At 39.3% G+C, this 17,835-nt stretch overlaps 2 non-coding genes across 2 annotated transcripts; both read right to left on the reverse strand.

Annotated features, from left to right (window-relative positions):
* Window positions 1-682: 682 nt before the first annotated feature.
* LOC122644369 lies at window positions 683-878 on the reverse strand. Its single transcript, XR_006330305.1, has one exon. It is a non-coding gene; the product is annotated as a U2 spliceosomal RNA (small nuclear RNA).
* A 450-nt stretch (window positions 879-1,328) lies between these two features.
* LOC122644352 lies at window positions 1,329-1,488 on the reverse strand. Its single transcript, XR_006330290.1, has one exon. It is a non-coding gene; the product is annotated as a U1 spliceosomal RNA (small nuclear RNA).
* Window positions 1,489-17,835: the final 16,347 nt, after the last annotated feature.

Raw genomic sequence — 17,835 nt, forward strand, 5'->3', positions numbered from 1 at the left:
TTTGAGCTTGTTAAATGGGTCCTAACAGTTCTGGCTCGAACGCTTTCCTTATTGGGCTTTCGATTCTAGACCCATTGGGAAAGTCATCTCAAAACCATGTCATCCTATTTAACATTAATTGGTCTCAAAACTAGCTCCCCAAACCGTCTCTTTTAACAATCTAAACAAGCACCCAAAATCATCCCTTGTTTTTTTATTTTCTTCTTTTTTGGTTCTCTCATGGAGGGTCCATGGGCCACTACGAGTTGGCATCCTAACTCAAGGAAGGGCAGACAAGCCGCAAGGGAAGGGGGGGGGGGGGGTAACAGGATGTACACATCGGTTGAGAGAGTCGAACATCCGAGGACTCTACTGCATTAGCAACGACCACCGCATCTCTTAAACCACACCGACCAACACACCAAGAGGCGCTTTCTTGAACCATTCCATTCAATAGGACAAATCGATTTCATGTTTTAGCGTTCTAGACCCAAATTAATCTGTCCCTAAACTGTTAAAAGAAAGAGTAGCAGTAACCTACTCTACCAGTGTTTATTACAGACCACCACCATATGATTCCCTACCTTTTAAAAGAGTTTTATTTCTAATCTCTCTTAGACATCATTGGAGAGTTTTATTTCGAATTTCTCTTAGATATCATCAGATTAGGATCTTTCTTGTAAACAATTTTAAACTTGAATTGGTGGGGTGCGCCAGGCCCGTGCAATAGTGCAACGCATGAGCGACGCTTGAAGACCCCGGCAGCAAGCTACCGTCGTGGGCCTTCCCCCTTGAAAAATTAATTTAATATCATGTGGGTCGATGACCCACGTATCAGATATTAAACTGATAAGAACAGATACTACACTTGATCTTAGCCAAAAGGCCGAGAAAGGTATGCTTTGTTCTGTGTCTTTGTTTTCATTTTATAAGACTTGTCTTGATATCCCTCTTCCCTCTCTGGCCGATGTGGGATTCGGTCAGTATTCACTTCCCCTGTTTATATGCCTTCTCTGATGCCCAAACCCAAAACATTGTTTGTTCTCTATGTGTCTATGTATCGTTCATTCACTTTTGTCTGAATTCATAAGTTATATTTCCTCACAGAACTGTTGGCGGGTATTGTTAAGTTATTGATGGGGGCTGAGGATTGTTACTTGTCTTCTTGGGGATCATGACTGGGTGGGTCAAAATCGTGCAGTCGGTGGAATGTTATTGATAATCAAGTCCTCTTAATGAATCCAAATGATTAAGTAGCCACTCTTTGAATTACAGAGAGAATACTAGCACTTAAACCATCTATGAAAGACAGAAGAAGATCAATAAAAGCTTTTAACTTTTGGAAATGGTAAGGGCCGCGCGAACGCGTACCCCCTCTGCCACAAATTATGACGTACACTCTTCCACTTGGGAAGATGTTAGGCAGGCACCCCTCCCAAGTGCAATGGAAGTCACCAACCTAGGCCATGGACCTTCTTGATCAACCATTGACCCAGTCCAGGTAAGTATGTTCCCTAGGCACTATTTCTCTTAATTTAAAGTCTGCTCTCCCTTATCTCCTTCTACAGTTGACCACTGTGGGATTAAAAAAAGGCACACCAACATGTTACCTCCCTCAGCCTGCACATATTAACTCTTTTCAGATTCTCTTGCACTGTTATTTGTTCTATCTTTGAGCTGTAATATCATTGATGTGGAACCTAATGGATAGTGATTGAGATAAAGAGATAAAGATAGAGAGAGAGAGAGTTTATCATATCAAAGTTCAAAGAGAAAAGAGGTGGAGGAAGGGAAACAATTTGGATGGTAAGCTAGTTTTAACATGTAATAGACAGTTTAGACATGTTTTGGATGATAATTGAGCTCTGTTTACAAGGAGAAAGAGAGAAAGAAAAAAAAAAAAACCGATTTGGAAGTATGCTTCCCACTTAGCAGAAAATGAGTTGCTCCATTCTTTGCTTTGGACAGATTAGTGGGAACTTCAAATTAAATTGCAGATGTTGCACTTGCTATTAACCTGTTTTTTCAGCCTACCAGCTTTTTATAGCTTACATTACATGTACACCTGTGAATGAAAGAGGACTGTCCTTAAACAATTAGGCTCCTCACCGACATGGTTTCAAAAATCAGAACTGGGTTGATCAAATTCCATGACCCATACTGATTTTGCCCATTGTAGGGCAATCGATTTTAGGGTTTTTGAAACCAGATTACTGTGTTTCAGATTTGAGTAGCCAATTTTAAGGTTTTTGGAATCGATTCTAAAGTGTCAAATGAGACAGTTCGAGGTAAATCATGTTAGTTTCTTACTGGTTCGGGTTCCAAGGGATCCCAAAGCTAGGATCTGATCCCATGTAATAACGACGAGATGGTCCGATTTCGATTCCTTAACAGTTATGGTCAATCAAAATCTCAAAAACTCAAATATGCCCAAAATATGAAGTTTGAGGTACATCATGTTTCTTTGATAGTATGTTTGAGGTTATTTATTTATAATCCCAAGTTTACCATGCTTCCTTCGATGATGGAAGTGAATAGGGAAAGAGCATAGGGGAGGGAGGGGGAGAGTGAGCAAAAAAGGAGGGCTGGGGAGAGGAGGGGCTGTTGTAGGTTCACTGGGGTGGGGGAAAATGGGGGAGGACAGGAAGTAGAGGTGGGCCCACCCAAGAAGAAGACGAAGGGTTGGGGTGGGGACAGTGAAGGGGAGCAAGGACAGTTTGAGGTGGAGCTAGCAAGAGGAAGGGGTGGAGAGACTGAGTTTTCTAGCAACAGGAGGTAAAGCATTGTAGCGGCAAACCCCCCCCCCCCCCTTTACAACCAACCCGACCCCAATCCCTGCTATTGCAACTCCTTTCCCCATCATCCATATCCGTCCCCAACACCTTCTGCAACCCCATCATACCCCTTTCCACACCATCCCTTTTGCTGTCCCCAAACCCCCCTCTACAACCAAACCTGATCCCAACCCCTACAACTGCAACTCCTTTCCCCACCATCCCTGTTCATTCCCAGCACCTTCTGTGGCCCCATTCCACCCCTTTCCTTGTCCCCATGCCCCCTCCTCTTCTTGTGGCCACCTCCGCCTCCACCTACAACACCACAACCTCGCATCTTCGAAATGCACCCTCAGCTCCTCACCTATGATCCCACTCCCATCTCTACTGTCTCTTTGATTTCCTACTCAATGATGTTGTAGTCCCATTTCAAGATATCCCCAGATCCATCACTCGATGTGTTGGATTTTTTATTTGATTAAAGATTCAAAATATTTCGAGGATTATGTCGTTTCCTAATAGGCACCAATAGACACCTAAATGATCAATAGGTGTGACTGTTGGACGACTAGTTTGAATGGTCAACAAAGAAGTATTTTGGAAAAAGACATGATGGTAGGGCATGTTTCTTGGAGATACCCTTAGTGGTGTCTCTTCCTATCCTATATATAGAGAGGGGGTGTTGCCTAGTTCTCTAAGAATTTTTTGAGTGGAGACAATGGTTTTCCGATTGCATTAAAATCGTTTTCCAAACTATCTAATGAGTCTAGCCTTGCTCTCCTTTATAACCGAAGTCTTTGTGCATAAGACCAAGGTTTGGTGGTTGATTTATCTTGGAGGTAAAACGTAAGGAACCCCGGTTGTCTTGATAGGAGGCATTTCGGACCTTAAGGAGAGTGCCTTCATTGATACGACTCAACCAAAATTGCGCTTTTACTTGTCTTTACTTTTCAGTCTCTTTATTTTTACAATGGTGTAACTCAAGGAATTTTGCCTTTGGCACCCTTATGCTTTGCACTGTAGATTGTTCATTCCGAATAGTTTATAGCAAACTCTCTTTTCACTATTCTCAATTTGCTTTTGCTTCCTATGAAGTCCTCTGATTACAGGGACGAGAGTAGAACCTAAGATCGCCATAGTGGAGCCGCGTATATTCCCATTCGGCTTAGAGGTTGAAGAAATTCGAGGGAAACAGTTGCACATATGAGCTTTGGTCATCTTCTCTTACACTGCTTCTTTGTTCTATCTTGGGTGGTGATATCATTGACGTGGGAACCTAACGGATGGTGATTGAGATAAAGAGTTTATCATTTCAAAGTTTATTGCCCGGTAATCTAGTTTAACATGACAAAATAAAAGAGAAGGATCGGTTGGTAAAGATAAAGAGTTTAACATGATAAAGATCATTTCAATGCAATGTTTCAAAAATCGGAGTTCGGAATCGAATTGGTCATTGTCAATTTCAATTTGAATCGCCAAAATTGATCAGGAATTATCCACAATTGACCAGTAAAAGAGAAGGATCGGTTGAATCGGTCATGGCCATCGATTCACCCATACAATTCACAATTAATTCTTAAAACCTTTATTGAATGATAATTGAGCTTTGTTTTCAGGGAAAAGGAAGCAGTCAAATTACAAGGAGAAAAAGAAAAACCCAATTTTGAAGTGTGCTTCCCACTTAACAGAAAATGAGTTGCTCCACTCTTTGCTTTGGAAGGATTAGTTTGAGCTTCAAATTGCAGGTGGTATTGCACTTCTCAACCTTTTTTCAACCTACAAGGTTTCTATTACCTTACATTACATTCATGTAACCCTGTGAATGTAAGAGGACCATTTTAAACAACTAGGTTCCTCTCCGACATGGTTTTAAAATCAAAATGGGATTGGTCGAATCAACCGATTTAGATTGAAATTGGTCATGATCGATTCCGATTCTATTCATTCTGGATTGCCCGATTCTAGAGTTTTGGGGATTAGATCATTGTGTTTCAGATATGAGGGGCCAGTTATAGGATTTTGGGGACTGAGTCCGAATCCGATCTAGATCCTGATCTAGGCGTGTCAAATAAGACAGTTCTAGGTAATTGGGACAGCTACTAGTTCCAATCCCAAGGGGGCCCTTCCAAGACCATCCTATTTACTCAACAGTCCCAAAACTAGGATCTAGTTCCATTTAATAACTGGATGGTCTGGTTTTAGTTCCTTAATGGTTATGGGCAATCAATGTCTCAAACACTCAAATATGTCCTAAATTCTTAAGCATAGAAAGACTCAAATATGTGACAATCTCATTAGTATTTAGTAATAAATGCTAACAACATAACTGATGATCCTTAGTTTTTCCTTATAGTTTCAACATAACCCTTTTATAAGTCATAACTAGCTTGGGTGCAATCTATCCCTTAAAATTCCCCATGATGGTGATTTCACTCAACAACAATGGATTAGAGATTGGAGTATATTTCAGAAAGTTTAGGGAGATAGCGGGCTTTACAATTTCATTGCTTGGTTTTTATGGATTGCTCAAAACGATCTAACATTTGGCTGCATAATGTGGAGCCCAGGTGATGTTATGCCAAGGGCCTAAGTTGCTCACTGATGAGCACATTTATGTGTGAAATATTAGGGTATAAAGCATGCAGTTTACCACATTGAACAGAGTTACTTGGGTGCTTTCTTGTACTTTTTAGGTTTTTGGCCATTCTGGGCTATCGGGAGTTGCATCTCCTCATCTAAACATAAAGTCTCCATATTTCTTTCCATGGCTGTAAAGAGGACTAAATTTTGAGCAAGATGGACGTGATGGAATTCAAGTACGCGTTCGTTTAGGCCACTATGCAAGAGAGAAAGAATAAGGGGCTAGAAATGAGTTGGAATGCAAGCCCAAGCCTGTCTACCACTTCCCAAGGGTATTTTTGACATAAAAGAAGGTGTTTTTAATCAAGGACTGAGATTTACTACAAGTACTTCTGTGATTTCCAAATCTTGAAGAGAGAGAAGAGCTGCCATCCACACATGAGGGACCCACATTGTCCACGATTTTTTGGAGCACACCCTACCACCCTCCACGATTTTTAAAGGGTGCACCAGCCACAATTTTTTAAGAGGGTATTATGGGGTTTAATTTATTCTTGAGTGGAATCCTAGTCATCACTCTCTCTCTCTCCTACAACTTTCCCAGGGTATTTTAGAAATTTGACTATAGATAGATATCTTTTGGAGAATATTCTCTCATCCTTGGAAGGTTGAAAAGTCAAAGATTGGAGATGCATTGATCACTTTACTTGGAGAAGATTCCTGCAAGGAAAAGGAAACCCAAGAATTAAATTGGAGAGTCTACTTTTTGAAAAATAGCAGGTATATTAGTCCAAGCTTTGTATCTCTCCTACTTTCCATTTTTTTTATTTTCCTTGAGATTCAAGTTATTTGTAAAGGAAGGAGAAGGGAATCAATATTTTTGGGGGAGATTCTCTCCAAAGCCTCCACGGTTTTAGAAGGAGAGACCCTCCCAAAACTGTGGAGCTCTCTCCTCTCCTCTCCTCTTCTCCTCCTTCTCTTATAAATACCCCAAGTGATGTTGGGTTGTAGAGGTGATTCTAATGCATGTTCTAGTTCAATTTTTTTAAGAACTTTTCTTCTTCTTCTCCTTCTAATTTGTGATTTTCTAGTTTCTAGTTTGATTTTATGAGTTTAATTCAATGGTTGTAATAATTTTATGCAAGCTTTAATTCAATTATTGTCTTCAATATGGTTGTAATCTCTTAATCTCTAGTTCTAGTTTTAAGGCTTTTTGGTCTAAGTTTCTAATTCTTGTAAGAAGATTTAGAGAGTTGGAAGAGGAAGCCATGCAAGGTTTATTCAAGTTGTTCAAGCTTCATCAACTACATCCATTCAAAGCCTAATCAATTCATGCACTTACAAGTTTGGTAGAAGGGAGTATTGGTTCAGTTCTTATTTTTATTTTTATTTTCTTCTTCTTAACCTCTTAATTCTTCCATTATTTTTATTTTAATCTCACTCTCATTCCCTCTATTCCCTCCATTCTAGTAGGACTTTAATTCTCCACTCTTTTTATTTTTATTCTCATTCTCTATCTCTCTAATTCTTTCATGCTTATGAAATTTTATTTTTTATTTACTATCATCATCATGCATTATGTTAAGCTTTTAATTTATTTTATTTTATTTTATTTTTCAGATTTGGTAGGAGCATTTCAAGTGTGATAGAGAAAAGCATGCAATTTCAGTCCGGTTCAAGCACCTTCGGGTTTTACTTCTTTAATCTCTTAGATTTATTTTTCCTTTATTTTTTTTTGTGTAGTTGTGGTGTGTGGCGGTGGCGATTTATTCCTTCAAATCCGCGTTAGTATTGATAGGTTAGATGGATGTGTGTTAGGACATCAATTCAATTCGTTAGATGCGTAATTTTGTTAGATGGATGTGTGTTAGGATTCGATTCGATAGATGCTTGTGAGTTAGGATACGTTAGTTTAATTATCGTTAATTTAATCCAACACTTTAATTAATTTGGTTCACTTTGCATTGCTTTTAAGTGAGTAAGAAAGAGTGGCATACATCTCCTTGTGTTCGACCCGTAGCTACGATTGATCCGTACGCTTGCGGTAATTATTTCTTGCAAACAAGTTTTTGGCGCCGTTGCTGGGGATATATTTGTCCACTTTATTTTTTTGATTTTTAAGTAATTTAGAGTGCTTTATTTTCTTTTTTCTTTTTTTCCTTTTAAAAAAAAAAAAAAAAAAAAAAAAAAAAAAAAAAAAAAAGAAAAAGAAAACCTCATCTTATTTCTCTTCTATTTCAAAGACTATACGCTCAATCTAAAGTTTTTCATATGCCCAAACCCAGTCAATCTTGGTGCCCCTTGATTCGTTTGGGTGGTTTGGATTGGCATGTGACTTATCTTTGGAGGTGACCAACTTTGACAATAGGAAAGCAACATAGTGAGTGCTTTTGTTAGGAAACAACAACGTAAAGAAGTCCTCCACTCTACATCAGAATCCATTTGGAGTCGCCCGTAGGTGGCTATTGAAGACTATACGGGTTTCCTTGCTGTCAACCTATATGGCAACCTTACAGCTTTGGAACCATTGTTTCGATCCTTGAGGGCAATACACCAACTGATTATTAATTCCCTCGTGTTTTTAGTGATTTTGTTTTAGTCCTTTATTTTTCTTTAATTTATTTTTTTTCCAAAAAAAAAAAAAAAAAAAAGAAAAAAAAGAGAAGAAAAAAAAAAAAGAAAAAAAGGGAGACTTCTTATCTGTTTAAGTGGCTCAAGTGTGGATCCGTGACTCATCCAATCGTCTTATTAGAATACCACCTTCTCCACTACCTACCACCATGGGTGACCAACAACCCAAGACTCTTAAGGATAGATTTTATCCTATCAGGGCTACCTAGCCTTCCTGCATCAGTCTGCCAATTGCTACAGGAAAAAATTATGAACTCCATTAGTATGCTGCCCCATTTCCATGGGATGGCTAATGAAGATGCCTATCTCTTCTTTAGGGAATTTGAGGAGGTCTGTGTTCTAATTAAGGTCCAAAATTTATCTGATGATACAGTTAGGCTTCGGTTTATAACCTTTGCCCTGAAGGACCATGCCAAGAAGTGGCTTTATGAACTGCCGACTAATTCCATTACTACATGGGATCAGTTCACAATTGTCTTCTTGAGAAAATTTTTTCCTCTTCATAAGACCAATAAACTCAAGAGTGACATACTCCAATTTAGACAGAAACCACATGAGTCCTTCTCTAGGTTCATGGAAATATTCAAGACCTCCTGTTAGAATGCCCTTACCACGGTATTCACTTGTGGCAACTCCGCCAGATCATTTATGAGGGCATTGACTTGCAGACCACGCAACTTTTAGAGTTTATGTGTCCTACAGGCTTTACCTCTTTTACTGATGAGAATGAGGCCTGGACATTCTTAACCAACTTGGCTGAAAAGACTAGGGAATGGGAATCCACCCAAGAAGCTGAAAGGACCACTAAGGGTTATCTCATTGAGGGTGTTCCAGCCAAAAGAGGCCAAACTTGACAGCCTCATTAAAAGGTTGGAGTCCATAGTTCCTAAAGAGCCTATTCCGGTTAACCAAGTCAGCCATGTTTCCTTATGCAGTTGGTGTCATACACCTGGACATCTTATGGAGGAATGCCCAAACACCTTTGTGGTTAATTCTAACATTGAGAATGTAAGTGCTCTCCACCAAAATAATCCATATAGCGACACTTATAATCCAGGATGGAGAAATCACCCTAATTTCTCCTAGAATCAAGGGAACCAAGCAGACCCATCCAACTTTCACCATCAAGGCTAGCTTGGTCTCCAAAGGCCCAACTATGCACCACAAAACCCAGGAATGTCTCCTCATCCTCTTCCCCCTCGTCCTCATTTAGGACCCCCTATGAATTTTGTTAGGCCACCTCTCGTTGCACCTTATCAGCGACTCCCAAGGTTTACCAATATAGGAGAAGCGACAAGAATAAGTGAGCTAGAGAACATGATGGCCCTTCTCATGACAACTATGCACCACAAAACCCAGGAATGTCTCCTCATCCTCTTCCCCCTCGTCCTCATTTAGGACCCCCTATGAATTTTGTTAGGCCACCTCTCGTTGCACCTTATCAGCGACTCCCAAGGTTTACCAATATAGGAGAAGCGACAAGAATAAGTGAGCTAGAGAACATGATGGCCTTTCTCATGACAAGCCACAATAATATGGAGAAGTAACTCACCCAGCTTGTCATAATTATGCATGAGAGGAACAAAGGAAAATTTCCTAGCCAACCTGAGCCAAATCCTAGACATCAGGCTCTTATTCAACAAGGTACCCAAGCTCCTCAGCTCAATGTTGCACAGGGCCAACAACATCAAGGGCCCTCCGATCAAATTAATGCAGTGTATGCTTTACAGAGTAACCGTGAGTATCAATAGATTAGTACCCCTCAGCCTTTACCATCTCATACTCCTATTGACTCTCCCCCTTCTAATGAGGCCATTGTAGTGCCTTTTGTTCCAAGTTTGTCTGATGAACCTGGAGAAATTCAAGATGATTTGGTTGAGGAAACCAAAGATGATTCTGTTGAAAAAGTGAAAAGGACCACCCTTAAAAGAGTGTATACCCCACCTGCCCCATTCCTAAATAGGTTGGTTAGCAAGAAGTCTCCTTTTGTGAAGAAGATACTTGATGTTTTTAAACAGGTTTAGGTGAACATTCTATTATTGGATGCTATAGCCCAAGTCCCCGCTTATGCTAAAGTCCTCAAAGACTTATGTACCTAAAAGCGGACCACCAATGTGCCCAAAAAGGCATTCATGGCTACTAACATTAGTTCTCTCATCGCACAGCAGGTAGCAGCCAAGCATAAGGACCCTGGAAGCCCCACCATATCTTGCACTATAGACAACACCACTATTGATCATGTCTTACTCGACCTTAGTGCAAGAGTGAACCTATTGCCTTTCCATGTCTACCAACAGTTGGGATTGGGAGAGCTAAAACCCACTAGAATCACTCTTCAGCTTGCAAATAGGTCGGTACAAGTTCCGAAGGGGATGGTTGAGGATGTCCTGCTTAATGTTAGAGAATTTGTATTCCCTGTGGATGTCATTGTCTTAGATACCCAACCTACTGTAAACTTCAAGGACCAAATCCCAATTATTTTGGGTGGACCCTTCCTTGCTACCAATAATGCTTTAATCAATTGTAGGAATGGTCTCATGAAATTATCTTTTGACAATACTTCTGTGGACTTTAATGTGTTTAGGTTAGGCAAGCAGCCTGATATGGATGAAGAGGTGCATATGCTTCAGGGATTCCCCGATGATGTTGAAACTTTCTTTGAGATTGATTTTGATTCGGGATTTCAGGAATGTATGAAGGAATTGGAAGGTATTGATGATACCACCTTATTTGAGGTCTGGAGCATCCAACCACCATTGGAGCCCCTTGGACCCCTATCCACCTCCATTCCTAAACCCTCTATTATTGAGCCCCCCACATTAGAGTTGCAAGCATTGCCCTCCAATCTCAAGTATGCTTTCCTAGGGCAAGATCACACTCTCCCTATAATTATTGCTTCTAATTTGACTTCTATTCAGGAAGAAAAGTTGATCAAGCTTCTAAAAGAACATAAGCAAGCCATATGTTGGACCATGTCATACATCAAGGGTATTAGTCCCTCCATTGTTCAACATCATATTCATCTGATAGAGAGTTCCAAACCTTTTAGGGAACCCCAAAGAAGGGTTAATCCTATGATGAAAGAGGCAATTAAGAAAGAGATCCTAAAGTGCTTGGATCATTGCATAATTTATCCTATTTATGATAGCCAATGGATGAGTCCTGTAGAGGTTATGCCTAAGAAAGCAGGAGTCACTGTAGTTGAGAATGCAAATAATTAACTGATTCCAACCCATATCCAAACAGGATGGAGAGTGTGCATTGACTATAGGAAGTTGAATGCGGCAACTTGGAAGGATCACTTCCCCTTGCCTTTCATTGATTAAATGTTAGAGAAACTAGATGGCTATGAATATTATTATTTTTTTGATGGATATGCAAGCTATAACCAAATCCCTATTGCTCTAGAGGACCAACACAAAACCACATTTACATGCCCTTATGGAACTTTTGCTTATCGACGTATGCCTTTTGGGCTTGCAATGCCCCTACTACATTCCAAAGGTGCATGATGAGTATCTTTTTTGATATGGTAGAGTAATTCCTAGAGGTGTTTATGCATGATTTTTCTATTCACGGCTCTACTTCTTCTAATTGCATGCACTATCTTTCCTTGGTTCTCAAGAGATGCATAGAAAAGAACTTGGTCTTGAATTGGGAGAAGTGCCACTTCATGGTGAAGCAAGGCATAGTTCTTGGTCACATTGTGTTCAAAGAAGGGATTCAGGTTGATAGATCTAAGGTGGACCTTATTGTCAATTTATCACCACCTAAGACTGTGAAGGATATTAGATCTTTTCTGGGTCATGCTGGCTTCTATAGAAGATTCATCAAGGACTTTAGCAAGATAGCCAGACCTCTAATTACCCTGTTGGCAAAGGACCGCACCTTTGAGTTCTCCCCTGAGTGTTGTCATAAGAGCTTTGAGCAATTAAAAAGAGAATTGACCTCAGCACCCATTATTCAAGCTCCAAACTGGACAGTGCCATTCGAGCTTATGTGTGATGCCTCTCATTTTGCTATAGGGGCTGTTCTTGGGTAAAGAATCAATAAACTGCCCTATGTTATTTATTATGCAAGTAGGACTCTTGATGATGCACAATTTAATTATACCACGACTGAAAAAGAATTTTTAACTGTTGTATTTGTATTAGAGAAGTTCAGGCCCTACTTGATAGGCTCACATGTGATTATGTATACTGACCATACGGCTATCAAATATCTTGTGCAGAAGAAAGATGCCAAGGCTCGCCTCATTAGGTGGGTCCTCTTATTGTAGGAATTTGATCTTAAAATTAGGGATAAGAAAGGTAGTGAAAATTTGGTTGCAGACCATCTATCCCGGCTACCAAATTCCTTGACTGATGCTTCTCCAGTCAACGAGAACTTTCCTGATGAGTATCTGACGGCAGTGTCTAGTGAACCTTGGTTTGCTGACATTGTTAATTATCTAGTTATGGGTGTGACACCTGCACATTGGTCCACCCAAGATAAGTATCATTTCTTTTCTCAAGTTAAATATTTTTTTTAGGATGATCTTTATCTTTTTAAGACCTGTCCGGATCAAGTCATCCGGAGGTGTGTTCCTGATCATGAGCAACAATCTATCTTATCTTTTTGCCATGATCAAGCTTGTGGAGGCCATTTTGGGCCCAATAAGACAGCGGCCAAGGTTTTATAGTGTGAATTTTATAGGCCTAATCTTTTTAAAGACGCTTTTACTTATTGCAAGGCTTGTTCTTCATGCCAATCTTTAGGGCATCTCTCCAGGAGGAATATGAGGCCCCTCAACCCAATTTTGGTGATTGAGGTGTTTGATGTATGGGTCTAGATTTCATGGGACTTTTCCCTAATTCTTTTGGTAACCTGTATATATTACTTGCTGTGGACTATGTGTCAAAATGGATTGAGGCAGTTGCTTGTAAGACCAATGACCACAAGGTGGTTGTAAAATTTTTAAAGGAGAACATTTTCTCCCGTTTTGGTACTCCCCGTGCTATCATCAACGATCGGGCCAAGTATTTTTGCAACCGTCCCTTTGAGGACCTCATGAGAAAGTATGATGTCATTCACAAGTTGGTCACACCCTACCATCCCCAGACCAGTGGCTAGGTTGAGGTTTCCAATCGGTAAATAAAGCAAATCCTTGAGAAAACCATCAACCCGAACTGCAAGGATTGGTCTAATCGTTTGGTAGATGCTTTGTGGGCCCATAGGCTGCCTTTAAGACCGATCTTGGTCAATCTTCATACTGTCTGGTGTATGGAAAGGTATGTCACTTACCTATTGAGCTAGAACACAAAGCCTTTTGGGCTATTAAGAAGCTTAACTTTGATTTACCTACTGCGGGTGCCCATAGGAAACTCCAACTATCTGAGTTGGAAGAGCTGAGAAATGAGGCATATAAGAATGCCCAAATTTACAAGGCAAAAACCAAAGCTTTCCATGATAGACATATTTTGAGAAAATCTTTTGAGGTAGGTCAGAAAGTTTTGTTGTACAATTCTTGTTTGCACATCTTTCCAGGTAAGTTGTGCTCTAGATGTGATGGCCCTTATATTGTTAAAACTGTTTACCCTCATGGGGCTATTGATATTATCAATCCAAGTATATGTGCTACTTTTAAGGTGAATGGCCAACGTTTGAAGCCATACGTAGAGATGCCCGTTCCAATTGTGGAAGAGGTCATGGATCTCCATGAGCCTCTTTACCTTAATGGTTGATCTCCTGGTATGGTTGCCCTCCTTTGTCCTTATTCTCTCTTTTCTACATGCATTGAGGACACTGCATGAATTAAGTATGGGGGGGTATTGGACTTAATTGGTGAATTTTGATTGTGGTAGTAGTTTTGGTTTTGTGCATACATTTCTTTGATTGCAAAGCGAGAGAAAGAGGGAATTAGGTGTCCTAGCATGTGAAATAATAAAAAAATCCCTTTTTAAGGACGGTAATTGGTATGTATCCGGTGAGAGGGATTGAATTGGAAAATATGAGCACTATTTTGTTTGATGGCTAGATTCCTCTATGTGTTTTATGGACCCTTTGATCTTTTGGCTAGTAGTTGAGACCAATTTGTTTGTGGCAAGGCATGAAAGTGAATGAAAGAAAAAAAAAAAAAAAAAAGAGAAACAAGAAAGGAAAGTGGAATTCCTTGGGACTAGACAAGGCATCGTTGTCTCGGAAGCGGGGTGACTTGTTCGAAATTCCTTGGAAAGAAACTCAAAAAAAACTATAGCATCAATGTCTTAAAGTCTTTATAGATATATGCAAAAAGTGAAGCTATCAAGTACTTGGGTGTCTGGCGTATGCTCCACCATGTCATTCAGGGAACAGTAGTAGAGTAGAAATAGAGTTTACTGTTGAGAAAGAAAAGTTTTTTTACCTTAATGCCTGAAAAGAAAGTATGGTCAAAAATGCTCAAAGCCTAAGTTTTTGGTTCCATCGATGCTATGAGTGATTTACCTGAAGGTGAGTATGTTAAGAAGATATGAGGAGATCCTTTAATCTTGATACATGCTTATTGCTTGAATTGATGTGGGGTAATAAAATTCAAGTGTGGAGGAATCTTTGTCTCCTTGATCTTTAGTTGAGCACTTTTAGGGATTGTGTACACTATCCTATTTATGCCATGATTAAAATTTGCAGCATATTTTTGACTTATTGAATTTTGGGTATACATTCACTGCAAACACCCATGAGACTAAACTCGTCCACTAGGGGTAACCTAGGGATTCAAAGGCTTGTTGCACATGCTAAGTGCAACCATGATTCCTACGAAAGTGAGTTAGGATTTTTGCATTTTAGGTCAATTTCTGTTTTGTTTACTTGAGAACAAGCAAAGTTCAAGTGTGGGGGAGTCTGATGAGCACATTTATGTGTGGAATCTTAGGGTATAAAGGATGCATTTGACCACATTGAACAGAGTTACTCGGGTGCTTTCTTGTACTTTTCAGATTTTCGGCCATTCTGGCTATCGGGAGCTGCATCTCCTAATCTACACATAAAGTCACCATATTTCTTTCCATGGCTGTAAAGAGGACTAAATTTTGAAAAATATGGACGTGACGAAATTCAAGTACGCGTTCGTTCAGGCCACCATGCAAGCGATTATTCTTTTCAGACTAAGAAATAATAATTGACTAGAAATGAGTTGGAATGTAAGCCCAAGCCTGTCTGCCACTTCCCAAGGGTATTTTTTACATCAAAGGTGTTTCTAATCAAGGACAAAAATTTACTGCAAGTACAGGACCCTTTCTACGATTTCCAAATCTTAAAGAGAGAGAAGAGCTGCCATCCACATATGATGGACCCACATTGTCCATGATTTTTTGGAGCACACCCTACCACCCTCCATAATTTTTAAAGGGTGCACCAGCCATGATTTTTGAAGAGGGTATAATGGGGTTTAATTTATTCTTGAGTGGAATCCTAGTCATTACTCTCTCTCTCTCCTCCAACTTTCTAAGGGTATTTTAGGAATTTGACTATGGATAGATATCTTTTGGAGAATATTCTCTCATCCTTGGAAGGTTGAAAAGTCAAAGATTGGAGATGCCTTGATCACTTTACTTGGAGAAGATTCCTGCAAGGAAAAGGAAGCACAAGAATTAAATTGGAAAGTCTACTTTTTGGAAAATAGCAGGTCTATTGGACCAAGCTTTGTATCTCTCCTACTTTCCATTTTTTTTTTTTTTCCTTGGGATTCAAGTTATTTGTAAAGGAAGGAGAAAGGAATCAATAATTTTGGGGGAGATTCTCTCTAAAGCCTCCACGATTTTAGAAGGAGAGAGCCTCCCAAAACCATGGAGCTCTCTCCTCTCCTCTCCTCTTCTTCTCCTTCTCCTATAAATACCCCAAGTGATGTTGGGTTGTAGAGGTGATTCTAATGCAAGTTCTAGTTCAGTTTTGTATAAAATTTTCTTCTTCTTCTCCTTCTAATTTGTGATTTTCTAGTTTCTAGTTTGATTTTATGAGTTTAATTCAATGGTTGTAATAATTTTATGCGAGCTTTAATTCAATTATTGTCTTCAATATGGTTGTAATCTCTTAATCTCTAGTTCTAGTTCTAGTTTTAAAGCTTTCTAGTCTAAGTTTCTAATTCTTGCGAGAAGATTTAGAGAGTTGGAAGAGGAAGCCATGCAAGGTTTATTCAAGTTGTTCAAGCTTCATCAACTACATCCATTCAAAGCCTAATCAATTCATGCACTTACAAGTTTGGTAGAAGGGAGTATTGGTTCAAGTTCTTATTTTTATTTTTATTTTCTTCTTCTTAACCTCTTAATTCTTCCATTATTTTTACTTTAATCTCACCCTCATCCCCTCTATTCCCTCTATTCTAGTAGGACTTTAATTCTCCACTCTTTTTATTTTTATTCTCATTCTCTATCTCTCTAATTCTTCTATGCTTATGGAATTTTATTTTTTATTTACTATCATCATCATGCATTATGTTAAGCTTTTAATTTAATTAATTTTGTTTTATTTTTCAGATTTAGTAGGAGCATTTCAAGTGTGATAGAGAAAAGCAAGCAATTTCAGTCCGGTTCAAACACCTTCGGGTTTTATTTCTTTAATCTCTTAGATTTATTTTTCCTTTGTTTTTTTTGTGTAGTTGTGGTGTGTGGCTGTGGCAATTTATTCATTCAAAATCGCATTAGTATTGATAGGTTAGATGGATGTGTGTTAGGACGTCAATTCGATTTGTTAGATGCGTAATTTCGTTAGATGGATGTGTGTTAGGATTCGATTCGATAGATGCTTGTGAGTTAGGATATGTTAGTTTAATTATCGTTAGTTTAATCCAACACCTTAATTAATTTGGTTCACTTTGCATTGCTTTTAAGTGAGTGAGATAGAATGGCATACATCTCCTTGTGTTCGACCGTAGCTACGATTGATCCGTACGCTTGCGGTAATTATTTCTTACAAACACTCTATGAATTCTTGTAAGCCTGATCGGGTTGTAATTATGTATTGAATTTCTATTTAATTGCTGGTTCCAACTTAATATCTTTGGTTTAATTAATTCCATTTTGCTATGTAATTGTGATTGTAGGGTGTTACAGGGTCATGCGCATAAAAGATGCTGAATGAAAGGATTTGATGCAATCTAGGAACCGATCTACCCATGGATCAACTCACAGGTGATCAAGGGCGAGATGGGAAGAAGTTTTACTAAAGACCCAAGGCCATTGAAGAGATTCCTCAAATTAGAAGTATGACCGAGAAATTGGGCAGCAAAGGAAAATCAAGCACAAGAGCATAACCGTAATTTTAAAAAATTGGGATATTTTCAGAAAATATACGATATTGGGCTCATATTGTCTAGAACATTAATTGGAGCAACTTTAATTCTCGGATTGGATCCATCCGGGGCCAAGATGGAGAGATATTTAAAAAAAAAAGATTTCTGACTCTCCCATCCACTTTCTAATCTTCCTCCACGTGGCTCTCTTTCTCCCATCCCATAATCTCTCTCTTTTCCCTTATTCACGTGGAGAGCTCTCTTTCCCTTTTTCTCACTTATCTCTCTCTCCTAAATTCTCTCCTTTTAGAACTCCTCACTAATCACTCTCTCTCTCCCATCTCTTCCCAAAATAAAATATAAAAAAAATCCCAATTTCCTAGAACCTCTCTCTCTTTTTCCACATGTCCCTTGCACTTTCCTTCTCTCTCCCAACTATCTCTATCTCATTTCTCTCACCCCACAGGACTCTATCTAGCCCCAAAATCTCAAGTCCTCTAATCTCTCCATCTCTCTCACGCTCTTTTTTTTTTCTCATGGACAAGACCTCTCCTCTTCTCAATCCCTTTCTTCTTCTTCCGTTTTATCCTGGGAGCCCAAGTGGAGAAGCCTTGCCATCACTGTTTC

The sequence above is a fragment of the Telopea speciosissima genome, chromosome 10 (assembly GCF_018873765.1).
Source record: "Telopea speciosissima isolate NSW1024214 ecotype Mountain lineage chromosome 10, Tspe_v1, whole genome shotgun sequence".
NCBI lineage: Eukaryota > Viridiplantae > Streptophyta > Magnoliopsida > Proteales > Proteaceae > Telopea > Telopea speciosissima.